Raw genomic sequence first — 12,893 nt, forward strand, 5'->3', positions numbered from 1 at the left:
ATGATGAGATTGTTGTTGCTGTGGCAACCATGCATGCCTAAATGAACAACAAAGTTAAGTCCTAACAGGCTTCGATGGCGTCAACACTTCCCTTTACCGGAGAATGTGTACACTCAGTAGTGATCCCACCTAGGTATTGTTCTCATGTAAAGAAAAGTAGTGTCCAGTAATAGCAAACTAACAGAATAACCATCATGTACTTGCCACACAAACTTCTCCAAGCCAAGGGTAAGGGCCACGTTTTTCTGACCCCCTGCTGAAGTTAAGAGGCACCTTTCAAACTCCCAGCCCTTTTTGTGATATTCTATTTCATTTTATCATGCTACTGCTGGGCTCCTATTGGGTTTTGTTGTAGGCAGATAAGGCCAAGGGGGAGCTGAGGGGAAGCAGAATAAGACACAAAAAGGAAAAAGGTAAAATTAGCTATAGCACATAATTGGACCCTTCTCAGCCTTAAGGAAGCACAATACATGTTAATTAAGTAGATTAATACGTTGCTTGCTAAAGGAGCTATTCTAGACAGCAGGAAGTAAGTTTAGAACAGGTAAGAACTTTTGTTCTGGACTGAGGTTGGTTGAGTCCATTGCTCTGAATAATTAGATGAATTTTCCCCTTGGGTGGAGATAGGGAATGGGAAAAAAACAGCTGTCTTAGAATGTTAGATGTTATTAAAAATCCATTGGGTTAAGCAACTTTTAGATCATGAGAGCTTTTCAAGAAATTGCCCAGTCACTGGCCTATTAATTGAACTGTACAGTGATAACGTTCATGTGATGGAATGGCCTTTCAGATAAGTGTAACATTCTGATCCAATTTTAGGCAGACATTTCATGCCCCAAATGTTTATTATTATTATGTGACAGAATTGGCTACTCCAGGAGTTGGAAAGAAGAAAATATTTCAGGTTAAATAATTTGTCCAAAATTCTGGTCAATGCCTGCAGCGGGAATAAAGATCTTTGTCAGGTAATATTGAATTGGATGTTTAAAGCTTGGTGCTAATGAGCTGGGTCCAATGAATGCGTCAGCTGGCTGAGAACAGAGTCAGGTCGGCTCTACAATGAGACACTCTACTGCCAGTCAGTCCACTCAGAAATGCATCTAAGTTTGCCAAAAAGAGTAAGCAAAAACACATAATGAGCTCCATTCAGACCCATCATGGCTCAGAGTATACACATGGCTAATAATAGATTTGAGAGCTCACCTTCCTTTAGAAATAATGAAGCACACACACCTATGCTTACAAATCCCATGTAACAAATCATCAAAAAAATGCTCTAAGTAGACATTTGAGCACTATAGACTATAAGTTAGAGTCACACAAGCATCAGTCTTTATGACTTTACAATATCAGCCCGAACACATTAATTTTGCAAATAAGTACACTGCGTCTTCATTACACAAAAGTAAAGGGATATAAGCTTTAAATACCATATTATGGAGTTGTGGGAGTCACACATGAGGATAAATTGTCATCTTAAAAGTTCCTTCCCCAGTCCACCCACCTCCCATAAGGACCTTCTGTTATTATAAGCCTGTCATATATTTTATAGAATATATTTAGGTGATAATGTAAAAGTAATCCTATATTATTTATAGTAAATATCTTCCATTGTTAATGTCCTATTTCTTGATTTGGGTGCTGGTTACATGGATGTATTCACTTTATGAAAATTCATCAAGCTCTATGCAATTTTCTGAATGTAGATTAGACTTCAACAAAGTTTTTTTGAAATCTTTTCTTATGTCTGTACTGCTGAAGTATACAAATAGTTATATCTTGTTTTAGAGCCAACACATTTATTCCTATAAATGGGAAGGTAAAAAAAAGTTTTGTAAAGCAACCATAATTTAAGTGAGCCAAATAAGTTCATTATTTACATAAAAGGTGTGGATTATGGCTCTAGCTTCGCCCCTAACTAGTGGTTGAATTTAAGCCTCTGTTCCTCACTTTTCTTTCCCAATTAAAAAGGGTTGGATGGGCGAAAGTCCAGCATCTCTGCCAGCTTCAGTGTTACATGCTGCTGGGTAACAGGCCAAATGAGAAGTGAGACTCTTCTGGCGAACCTTTCTGTAAAGCAACAAGCCACTTCCTGGTTTATGTCTTTCTATAACCGAGAATCTAATGGGGGTGGGGAGACAACTGGAGTGAGCAAAAGCCTGATTGAGTGATAACCTTGACATATGACTAGGCTTTCTTAACCTCAAGAAAGCCTCAGTCTAGTCACATAATTCTAGAGTTCCAGAGAAAGGAGAAGCTGCTGAGTATTTCCTCCATTCAAGTCTAAAAATCAGTAAGATGAGGATTAACCTTTTCCTGCCAAAAGAATTGTACAGGGTTTTCAGTGGAACTAAGTTTAGTCAAAGTACCACTCATTCCATAAATATTTATTAAGCTCCTGCTGAACGCTTCCTGGTACCTCTTGGGGATAAAACGGTAAGAGAGCCAGAAAGGACGCTGCCCTATAAGTCTCAGGAGCTTGTGGGGCACACAGACAAGTAAACAAGCAAGTACAGGGGGGTTTGTAGGATAAGTGCTGTAAAAGGAGAAACGGAAGGTGCAAAGCAAACAAGCACAGAAAGGTCACATAACCCACTAGTGGACTGGGGTAGGGCAATACCAGGGAGATTTTCGGGAGCAAGCAATGTTTAAATAATGAGTAGGAGTTAGCCACGTAACCATGTTTAGCTCACATGCTGCGGGGCAGCGCAACCTAGAGCGGGCTCAGGAGTCAGACTGCTTAGCTTCACCTCCCTGTGCTGCCACTTAATACCTGTGTGAGCCTGGGTAGGGCTCTTACACACTCACTAAGCCTCTGTTTCCCTGTCTGCAAAATGGGAACAATAATAGTACTCATGAGTTGCTGTAAGGATTAAGTGAGAGAATCCATATAAGCCTACTCAGCACAGAGCTTAACTACTATTGTTATTATTAATAGCAAGACAGACGTGGGGAGGGGACAGCAGAGCGCCTGTGCATAGATTGGCCCAGGGGGGACAAAGATATGACCATTTGGTGTTCTGAGAGCAGTCCAGTCCAGCTGGAGAGAACAGAGGGAGGAGGTGATGAGATGAGGCTGGAGCGGAAGGCAGGCACCAGAGGGCAAAAGGCCCTGTATGCTTTGTAAGGAGTTTGGAGTTCATCCTGAAGGAATGGGGAGCACTGACGTGTTCTAAAAGGAGAGGCTCATGATACTCACTATCCACATTTATCAGCAGGGAAGAAGTGTGCTGCTCACATAAAAAATATTTATTTTACCCCAAAGCATTTAAGACTCTGCATCCACTAGCCATTTTACTCTACAGAGGATGAGGTCCGGTTGGAACTCAATAGCTCACTAGCATCCAAGGATTCCCCTCCCTTGGTGACTTGAAGATGCTGGACGCTCAAATAAGTGCAGTTAATTCAGGAGAGGCATTACCAAAATAATGCAATTCAGCCTAAGAGACCCAGTTCAGAAAATTAACATAGTATATCTTCTCATGAGCCCTGAGCTCCAATGTACAGCAGGCCTCTCCTGAGTCATTAAACTTGCTCTATTACATTAAGGAAAACAGACAACTAGACCTGCTCTGGCTGGATTTTGTAGAACACAGATCTCTTTTTTTCTAGCAGGGGAAAAGCAAGCATAAACCACAGCAGCAGAGACCTGTGTAATATGGGATGCAAGATACACATTTCTTCCCCTGCACTTCCTATCTCATTAAACCTGACCTCTAAGGAAAACTTTAATAAGAACAAACCAAGGCTTCTACGAGTGAATACGTATTAGAATGAAGTCCATAAGGGGTGGCTGTAAGGACTGGCATGATTCAAGATGTATAAATGATCTGGAAGAAAAAGTAAGAAATAAATCTCTGATGCGGACAACCTGAAGTGCTTCTGGGTAATTTAATGCCAAGGTGCTATGGATCATTTGTAGGGGAAGCAGGCAAGAGAGTGGCAGATGTAAGGCAAGTGTATTTGGAAGAGAACAATCCAAATCTTTCTTGTAAAAGGATAAACTACCAGTCAGAACCCAAAAACGATGCCTAGAATTATGGTATGGCCCCTGTTAGGCTATTGAAGCCAGAAAATTGGGGGTACCATCAAGAAGAGCACTGAAAACCAACCACCATTCTTAAGCCGTCTCCACCAAAATGGAGGCACATCCGCTCCTGAAACGCTGTGTGGCTTTATGGCTATGCACCAAGAAAGAGAAAACAGAACCCTCTGGCACACTCATAAGTCTCCTGTTTGTCCACCAGACTCAATTAAATCACATACAGTATTGTGCACACCACAATAAGAATTAAATATCGGTAACAAATACCATTTTGTTCATGCACTGAGTATTTACTGCCAACTAGCTAAATGCAAGTCACCATGCTAGCAAATGGGGGCAATATCAAGGATGAGCTATGTACACTGACCTCAAGAGGCTTACTTTCTAGTAGATGAAATGAGATATGCATATTATCTATAACACAGGGCACAGAGTAATAAAACCCACAAGAAAGGAGCAGATAAAGTGTTGAATATCTTACACATTTTAAAGGGCATTATTATGTCAATAAATCACATATACAAGATCTATTTTTATTGACCTCATTCATTTTAAAGCTTAACCTGAATAGTGATGGTCACTGTGATTTTACTAACTGACAATTCCATTAATGCCCAAAGCCAACGGCTGATATTGATCAGCAGGTATAGTGGCAATAAGAAGATGGGAAGTTTCTGAATGGGGCTGAACTCTGGGGTTACTACTAATAGCAGATGTTAAGAAGACGGATTTTTTTTTTTCTTCTGATGGCAGCAGGTAGTAGGGAGTGTTCCCTCAGCCTTTGAGTGAGATCTGCCATTGTTTCTGCTGCCTTTGTCCTCAGGGCACTTGGGTTATCCTGCAACCTCTGCAAGGTACAAGAGCCATGACCTAAAAAGCTCTTTAATGGAAGGGAATAAAAATCAGGCTCATTGTCAGGATCAAGTAGCTAACGTCCTGTTTCCAACCAAGTCAGCTTAGAGAAGCATTTACTATATTAATACCAACTCTGTCCTCCCCTGCCCTATCCCATGCCAAAAGGTACACGCTGGATTTAGGAGATTAATTCTGCTTGCAGAACTGCCAGCTCTCTCCAGCCCTCATAATCAGAGTTTAATGCGAGAGATAGATGTCTTTGGGATATGAAATTTCTATATCCTCAAAGTAAGATGCTCCAAGGAAACCAGGTATAGGAAAAGGAGTTTTCATTTTGCTACTTAAATACAAAGCTCTCTTACTCCTCTCTCTGTGTGCTCTGACACAGGAAACAAGCTTATGTTGCTTGCTACCTTTGCAGTTATCAACGTCTACTTCTTCACGAAACCTCTTTAATTAATGCAAATAGACAGACTTTCCCATTCTCCATCATTTCCACCATTGCATTTACTTTTGCCTCTGTGTGTTTTGGTGGAGGGAGGGGCATATTTAGAAAAGTGTCTCTCAGTTAACAGAATGCATTTAACTGGGAATCAAGTTCCTACATGTAATAATATCACATTTCAGAATGGATAAAACCTCTGAAGAGCACATATTTAAAGAAAATAAAGATTTTCAAGTGTATGACATTAAAAATATTAGCAATGAAGTCAATGAAGAAGTATCTATCTGTTGGGTTTCTAACATATCAAGGCATGTTACTAGATGCTATGTAAGGTTTTTTCTGGGTTGAATCTAAGCTTTTTAAGAAGCTTATAATCTAGTTGGGAAGACAAGTTTAAAAATGTATGCAAACTGAACATAAACAAACAAACACATAGATAAGGAGCACAGATTGGTGATTACCAGAGGGGAAGGGGGTGGGGGAAGGGCAAAATGGATAAAGGGACAGATATGTATGGTGACAGATGGAAACTAGACTTTTGCTGGTGAACACAATCCAGTTTATACAGAAGCTGAAAAATAATGACATATACCTGAAATTTACATAGCGTTATACACCAACGTGACCTGGATAAAATAATAAAAATAAAGATGGATAGTAGTCTATATATATAGATACACACACACACACACACACACATTAAATATAAGAATTAAATATTAGAATAGTAGTAACATGCCTGTTAAGTCCAGTAAGTGTTAAAGTTCGTTTCAAAAAAGCTTGGAGGAGTTGGAAAATCCCCAAGGCTTTAGGAATCTGTACCTTTCAGCTAGACTCACTTTGTGAGACTGCGTAAAATTTATGGCCCTACTGACAAGAGTTTCAGTTTTTGTGTTCTGTTTTTGGTATTTTTAATTTTATGATTTATGCTAAATATAGCATGGCATTTTTTAATATCATAAACATTCTCCCCCATCCAATACCTGTAGATGATTATTTTTAAAGAGAGTTTCAATTAATTAAGGAATACTTGCATTGTTCAAATTACATTTCATCTGGTTTCTTTTATTTTAAGGCCACTTGAGGTGAGTGTTACCTTCTCTGGGTTCTCTAAAGTAGCAGGAGCTATAGAATCACAAAGCCGTTCTGTGCTTCACAAGATAAGGATGCAGTTTTGCAGAAGTAGAGATTCCATTTTGAGAGTGCTTTAATTAACAATCGAACTTGTAACTTCAGTTTAAACAAAACAGAAATCTTAATTGTTAACCAAAATAACCCTTGAACTTGAGTTTTAAAATGTCATAGTTTGGGATTCTTAGTTCTCTCTCTCTCTCCCTTCATCTCTAATATGCAAAGAGCCCAGAAAGGTGCAAAACTTCAGAGAGGCATCAGAATCAAAGCTGAACAGTTGGATTCAAATTGCAGAGGAAGAAAAGGAACATCTCGGAGAATCGCGAGGGATCTGACTGTCGATATTGCTTTCAATCAGCTTGAGCCCCTGCTGCATTTTAAATAAGTTGTTTGCCTGGTTTCTCTTATTTTTTATAAATAAACATAAAACTATAGTCTTAAATGCATGGGGAGAATTCAGATAATTGCTTTTACTTTTATAATTGGGAGTCAGCTGTGTCTCAAAACAGTGAGTCTGAAAGCCGCCCTGGGGATGACACACTGTAAGCATTCAAAATGATACGGGAGGAGGACTTGCTTAGTAAAACAACAGAGCACCTCTGGCCACTGCATCAGTGTTTCTAAGTTTTTATTTCATCCTTCCAGAGTTCCCAGAAATATGGACCAAGATGTTCCTAGGTTTAGAAAATGCAGGAGCAATTATTTTGTTGCTAAATTAAAAACTAAAGTGTCCCCCAAACTATCCAACTTCACCTCCACACACACAAATTACCACATCTTAGTTCAAAGCTTCTAAGACTAATTACTGTGCCAGTATTAGGACTATAGTGCACCCCATTCTTGATTATTCAAAGACTAATTATCTAGGCCAGGCACTTAAGCTTGTCCCTATTCCCTTGGTTTTCTGCCATTTGGTTATTTTAAGGTTCACTGGCCTCTTCACATGCAGGGCAGAGGAAACAAAAGAAGATGAAACTCAAATCAGCAAATTTTAACTTCCCACATGATCTATTAAAAATTATGGGATAGAGGAGGAATAGTTAATGTGACAATCAAGCTTCTCTACGTATCTGATTTATTCACAGTGTTCTCTTTCTCCAGTTATATAAGCTGACCAGATGTCTTGAGTTAAGTAAAATAGCACTTGATTTTGACTCTTTGACCTTCTTATTGTTTCACTTTATTGATCAGTTTTGTCCCTCTGATCCCAGTTCTTCCTCCCTTTGTCCTTCCTTCTCCCTTTCCTTTCTCACTGTCAGCAGGAGTTACATTTATTTACTAAATGTCAGTCCTTTTATTTCTGACTTTGAAGGGGAATCCCTAGGACTTGCAGGCCTTTCCGTCACACTTTTACTTCTACTAGCTTTGCTAAACTAGACCCTCAACACTATATGCTTATCTGCTCCCCTAGCAGAGAATGGGGTACAGCCCTGTAACGCCTCCCTCAGCTGCAAGTTTTATCATGTCTTCAATCCCCTATCTGGAGTCTTGTCACTTTAGCTACCCATATGGATATTTAAGATGACCCACTATCCAGCTCTCCCCTAACTTCGACTCCCACTATGTACCTCTGTAAATGACAGATTCCTTAGCCAATGGAATATAAAGCAAAGCATTACAGTCAGCCCTCTGTAAGCTCAGATTCTGCATCCACAGATTCAACCAACCATGATGATCTACCGTTGGTTGAATCCACGGATGCAGATGCCAAGGGCACACTAAGGGACAAAATCCATAGATTCTGTTATCCGTGGGAGGTCCTGGAACCAACACCCCACGGATACCGAGGGACGACTGTACTTCTTTCAGTCTTGTCTCCCTCCATTGGTTGTTCGCCAGCCAAAGCCATATTAGTTTCTTGCAGCTCAAATTGTCAAGGATTCAATCAGAAGCTCAGGCTACACACAGGAAGGATTGTCAGGGAAGAACATGCCTATGAATAAGACCCCCAAAACTAATAGGATTCATCTTCTGTGAGCTCCACAGAAATCTCTGTTAAGCCTGAAATTTTTGTCCAACATTAGAAACCACAGGCTCCTAGATGCAGCCCCAAACCTGAAGGGTAATGATCAGCTGTCCTCCACATGCCCAAAGCCTAAAAGGTGCATCATAGTTCCAGGATAATGAGGGAAGAGCAGAAGAATTCAGGTTACAGGTCACAGTTCACATTCTATTATATCATAGTCTATTCGAGTCTGGTCAATGTGATGTGATGTGATGACTCACATATCTATATATCTATATCTATATCTAACAGACACTAAGTGGTTTATGTGCATCATCTCTAATCATCACAGCAGCCCTGAGATAGGTACTATTAATATGTATCACACATGAGAAACTAAGGCTCAACTTCACAGGAAATGACAGAGCTAGCTTCAAACCCAGGTGTCTGACTCCAAAGTCCATGCTCATTCCATTCCATTCCATTACTACCCATCCCAGCCCTGGACTTTTCCCATTTATCTGGTCTTAGTCCCCAATTTTCCCAGATCTCAAGCTCCCATCAACCAAGTCTTGTTATGAGCCAGTCTGTAAACAAGCCCTCATTCCTGTGTAACTGACCACTTAAGACCTTCCGCTTAAGGCTACTCTAACTCCACACAGGCCCCACCAGGTAGGTTGCAGCTCCTGCCCAGGATTATCCAACCCAGGCCATGGTCCACATTAACAAGACTCCTTTCTTTTAACCAAGTTTTTTAACCAAGTTTTTGTGGTGGTCTTTTAACCAAGTTTACTATGAAGAGCAAGGAGGAAGAATATAAAATGGTATTAACTATAGAAATGTAAAAGGCATGTGGGAGAATAGATGACAAAGAAATAGCAATAAGGATTAAAATACCCAGAAAGTTGACACCAATAGCAAGATGCCAGTGAGTAATAAAATATAGCAACAATTGATACAGCAATTAAAATAAGTAAAATAAAATATTATATACATTCCTGAAAGACATAAAGTAGACCTGAACACATGGAAGATTTCCTCTATTCTTGGATAAGATGATTCAACATCATAAGTGTGTTGGCTCTTTCTAAATTTATTTATAAATTTAACTCAATCCCAATAAAAATACCAACAAGATTTTCTACGGAGTTAGACAAGTTGAAACCAAAGTTCAGGTGGAAAAACAAATACGCAAGAATAGCCAGAAAAACACTGGAAACAAAAAACCATGCGGTCGTAGTGGGGAGGGGGAAATAGCCATTAGAACATATCAGAAAGCCTGCAAGTTCCTATTTAGTCTACAGGTTAGATAAAGTCTTTTAATCATGGTTTAAAACTTAGAGGCAATAAAAGAAAAGATTAATAAATTTGACTACATAAAAATAAAATTTTTGTATGGCAAAAGAAAAACCACTATAAACAAAGCCAAAAAACTTTGACAAACTAGGAGAAAATATTTGCAACAGATACTGCATACAAGAGGCTAATAGCCCTAATATATAAAGAACTCTTAAAAATCAGGAGACAAAGGGCTGAAGATGGAAGAATGACATACACTCACACTCACACACTCCATCTCAAGTGGCTCTTATACATATAAAAAGTGATTAAACCCACTCATGATTACAGAAATGCAAATTAAAACCCGAGATATCATTTCTCATCTATTAGACTGGTGAAAATCTTAAAGTATGACAACATATTCTATTGGCAAGGCTGTGGAGAAAAAGCGCTCTCGTATATTGCTAATATGGGAAAGCAAACCGATATAACTCTTCTGGAGGAGAATTTGGCCCATATCTAACAACACTATATATGCATGTACCTTTTGACCCAGCAATTCTGCTTCTGGGAATCCAGCCTGAAGATACATCTCCCACAATGTAAAAGTACAGATTCACAAGAATATTCATTGCAACAATGTAATTGCAAAATATTGGAGAAAATCTAAATGCCCATACATATGAGAGTAGTTGAAAAAACCCTGGTACAGCCACACAATGGAGCACTGCGTTATATGTAGCTGCAGAAAAGAATAAGGAAGATCTCTACAAAGTGATAGGGAGCGATTTCCAGGATGTATCGTTAAGCAAAAAATAAGCAAATTACAAAAATAATGTCTATAGTACACTACTCTTAAAGTAAAAAAGAAAGGATTGTAAGAAAATATACATCTGCTCATTTATGCAGAAGGAATACAGGAAGGATAAACCAGTAACTAATGAGCATGGTTACTTTCTGGTTGTTGGTGGGAACAGGGAGGGAAAAGGGGGCATGGGAAGGGGTAGGAAGGATGAGGGGAGCAATATTTCTCTGAGGAAACCTTTTTGTATAGCTCTGACTCTTAGAATCATGGTAAAGTTTCATGGCAATATATATTTTCTGGATAATGAGAGCCAGGTTTCCATTGTCAGAGAAAGAAGTTACAAATTAGGAAAAGAGCAAGGCTAGAACAAACCTTGTGGTGTTAAATTGGAATTTGAAGTATCAGCATAAACTCATGGATTTTAACGTATATTCAGATGGCTACAAACAGAAATACATAAAAATATGTGCATACATGTGTGTTTGTCTACATACATATACCTCATAGCTCTGTCCACTTGACAGAGCCTACAAAAAAATGATACCCAGTAGCAATAAGAACACCTAGTGCCCAGATCCTGTTTTCTAAATAACATTCTCCAATGAAAGGGCCCAGGGCTCCTTGGAGAAGTGGCTGCTTCTAGAGCTGGGACAGGAAAAATACAAGATGAGCCTGGAACATCTTGTGCCGTGAGAAAGTAAAGAAGTGCTCAAAAAAGTGATGGACCTGTTGAGAGGTCACAGATGACTCCTGTTGAAGGAGCTCCCAATGGCGAAAGCTGGAACAATGTGAGCAACAAAAAGATATAACAATAATAGTAACGGATTATAATCCATAGAATATATAATAAATATCCATCAGTCCATATTGATATAAATAAATAATTGAGCAAAACATAAACAGGGTATAAGCCAGTCACAAAAAGACAAGCATTGTAATTTTCCTCTTAGGACATTCCTAGAGAGGTCAAACTCAGAGGGATAGAAAGTAGGATGGTGGAGGCAGAAATGGGGAGTTAGTGTTTAATGGGTGACAGTTTCAGTCAGGGAGGATGAAAAAAATTCTAAGGATGGATGGTGCAGATGGTTGCACAACAATGTGAATGTACTTAGTGCTACAGAATTGTACACTTAAATGTGGTTAAAATGGTAAATTCTATGTTATATATATTTTACCACAACAAAATTTTTTTACTGTATTTTAAAAGGAAAAATAAAAATAAACAATAAACAGGGGAGAAGGTCCAGCTCTTCCTTACAGTAGAATTCTAATTAAGAAATGCAGAAGGAATAAAGGAATATAAGAAAATCTCCAGTAGGCAAACACCAGAGTATAATTGCTGTAGCAGGAACCACTGATGGATGTTAACTTTATTGGGCAAAAGTATGATAATAAATAGGATATTGCATAGTCAGAATATCTCCTCTCAAAATACTTATTAATTATAAAGGGAAAAATATTAACTTTAAAGTGGGAAACTTGGCAGACACCATCTTAGATATGTGATCAAAGTTAACACCACTGCTAATATGACATATTGACACTAGGAACACAGCATTAAATCTGTAATATTCCTGCCAAAATGCATAACCTAACCCCAATCATGAGGAAACATCAGGCAAACCCAAATGACGAATATTCTACAAAATAATTAGTCTCTAAATCTTCAGAAGAATCAAGATCATTAAAGTCAAGAAAAGACCGAGGAATAGGTCAAGAATGAAGGAGATTAAAGAGACACGACAACTAAATGCAACATGTTTCTGCACTGGAACCATTTTCTATAAAGGACACGATTGGGACGATCAGAGAAAGTGGAATGAGGTCGGAGGATTAGGTGGTAGTAATAGATCAGTGTTAATTTCCTGATTTTGATGGTTGCATTGCACTTATACAGGAGAAAGTCCTTATGTGAGGAAATATACACTGAAGTACCCGGGAGTAACAGGTCATCAGGTCAGCAACGTAGTCTCAAATTGTTTGGTGAAAGGGAACTTACTTGTACTTAACTTGCACGCATAAATTTGAGATCTTTTCAAAATAGAAAGATAATAATTATTATAAAAAGGTTGAGGGCCGGAAAATGTGAGGAGCAGAGGAAGCTCCAACACGTATCTCCTGTAATTCCAGAAGCAGAGAACAGAGGAGGAACAGAGAGGCATCACGGGGAGAGAGAACTGCTGAGAATGGCGAAGAATTTTCCAGGCTGGAGAGTGAAGAAAGACATGAATCCTCAGAGTAAATGTTTACATCAATTGCCGAGACAGAAAAACAAAAATAAATCTACATCTAAGCATACCATAGTGAAAATTCAGAACAGCAGGGATAAAGAGAAAATCCTAAGTGCTACCAAGAGAGAAGACAGATCACCCACAAAGGAGCAGTC

The sequence above is a fragment of the Equus przewalskii genome, chromosome 3 (genome assembly GCF_037783145.1).
Source record: "Equus przewalskii isolate Varuska chromosome 3, EquPr2, whole genome shotgun sequence".
NCBI lineage: Eukaryota > Metazoa > Chordata > Mammalia > Perissodactyla > Equidae > Equus > Equus przewalskii.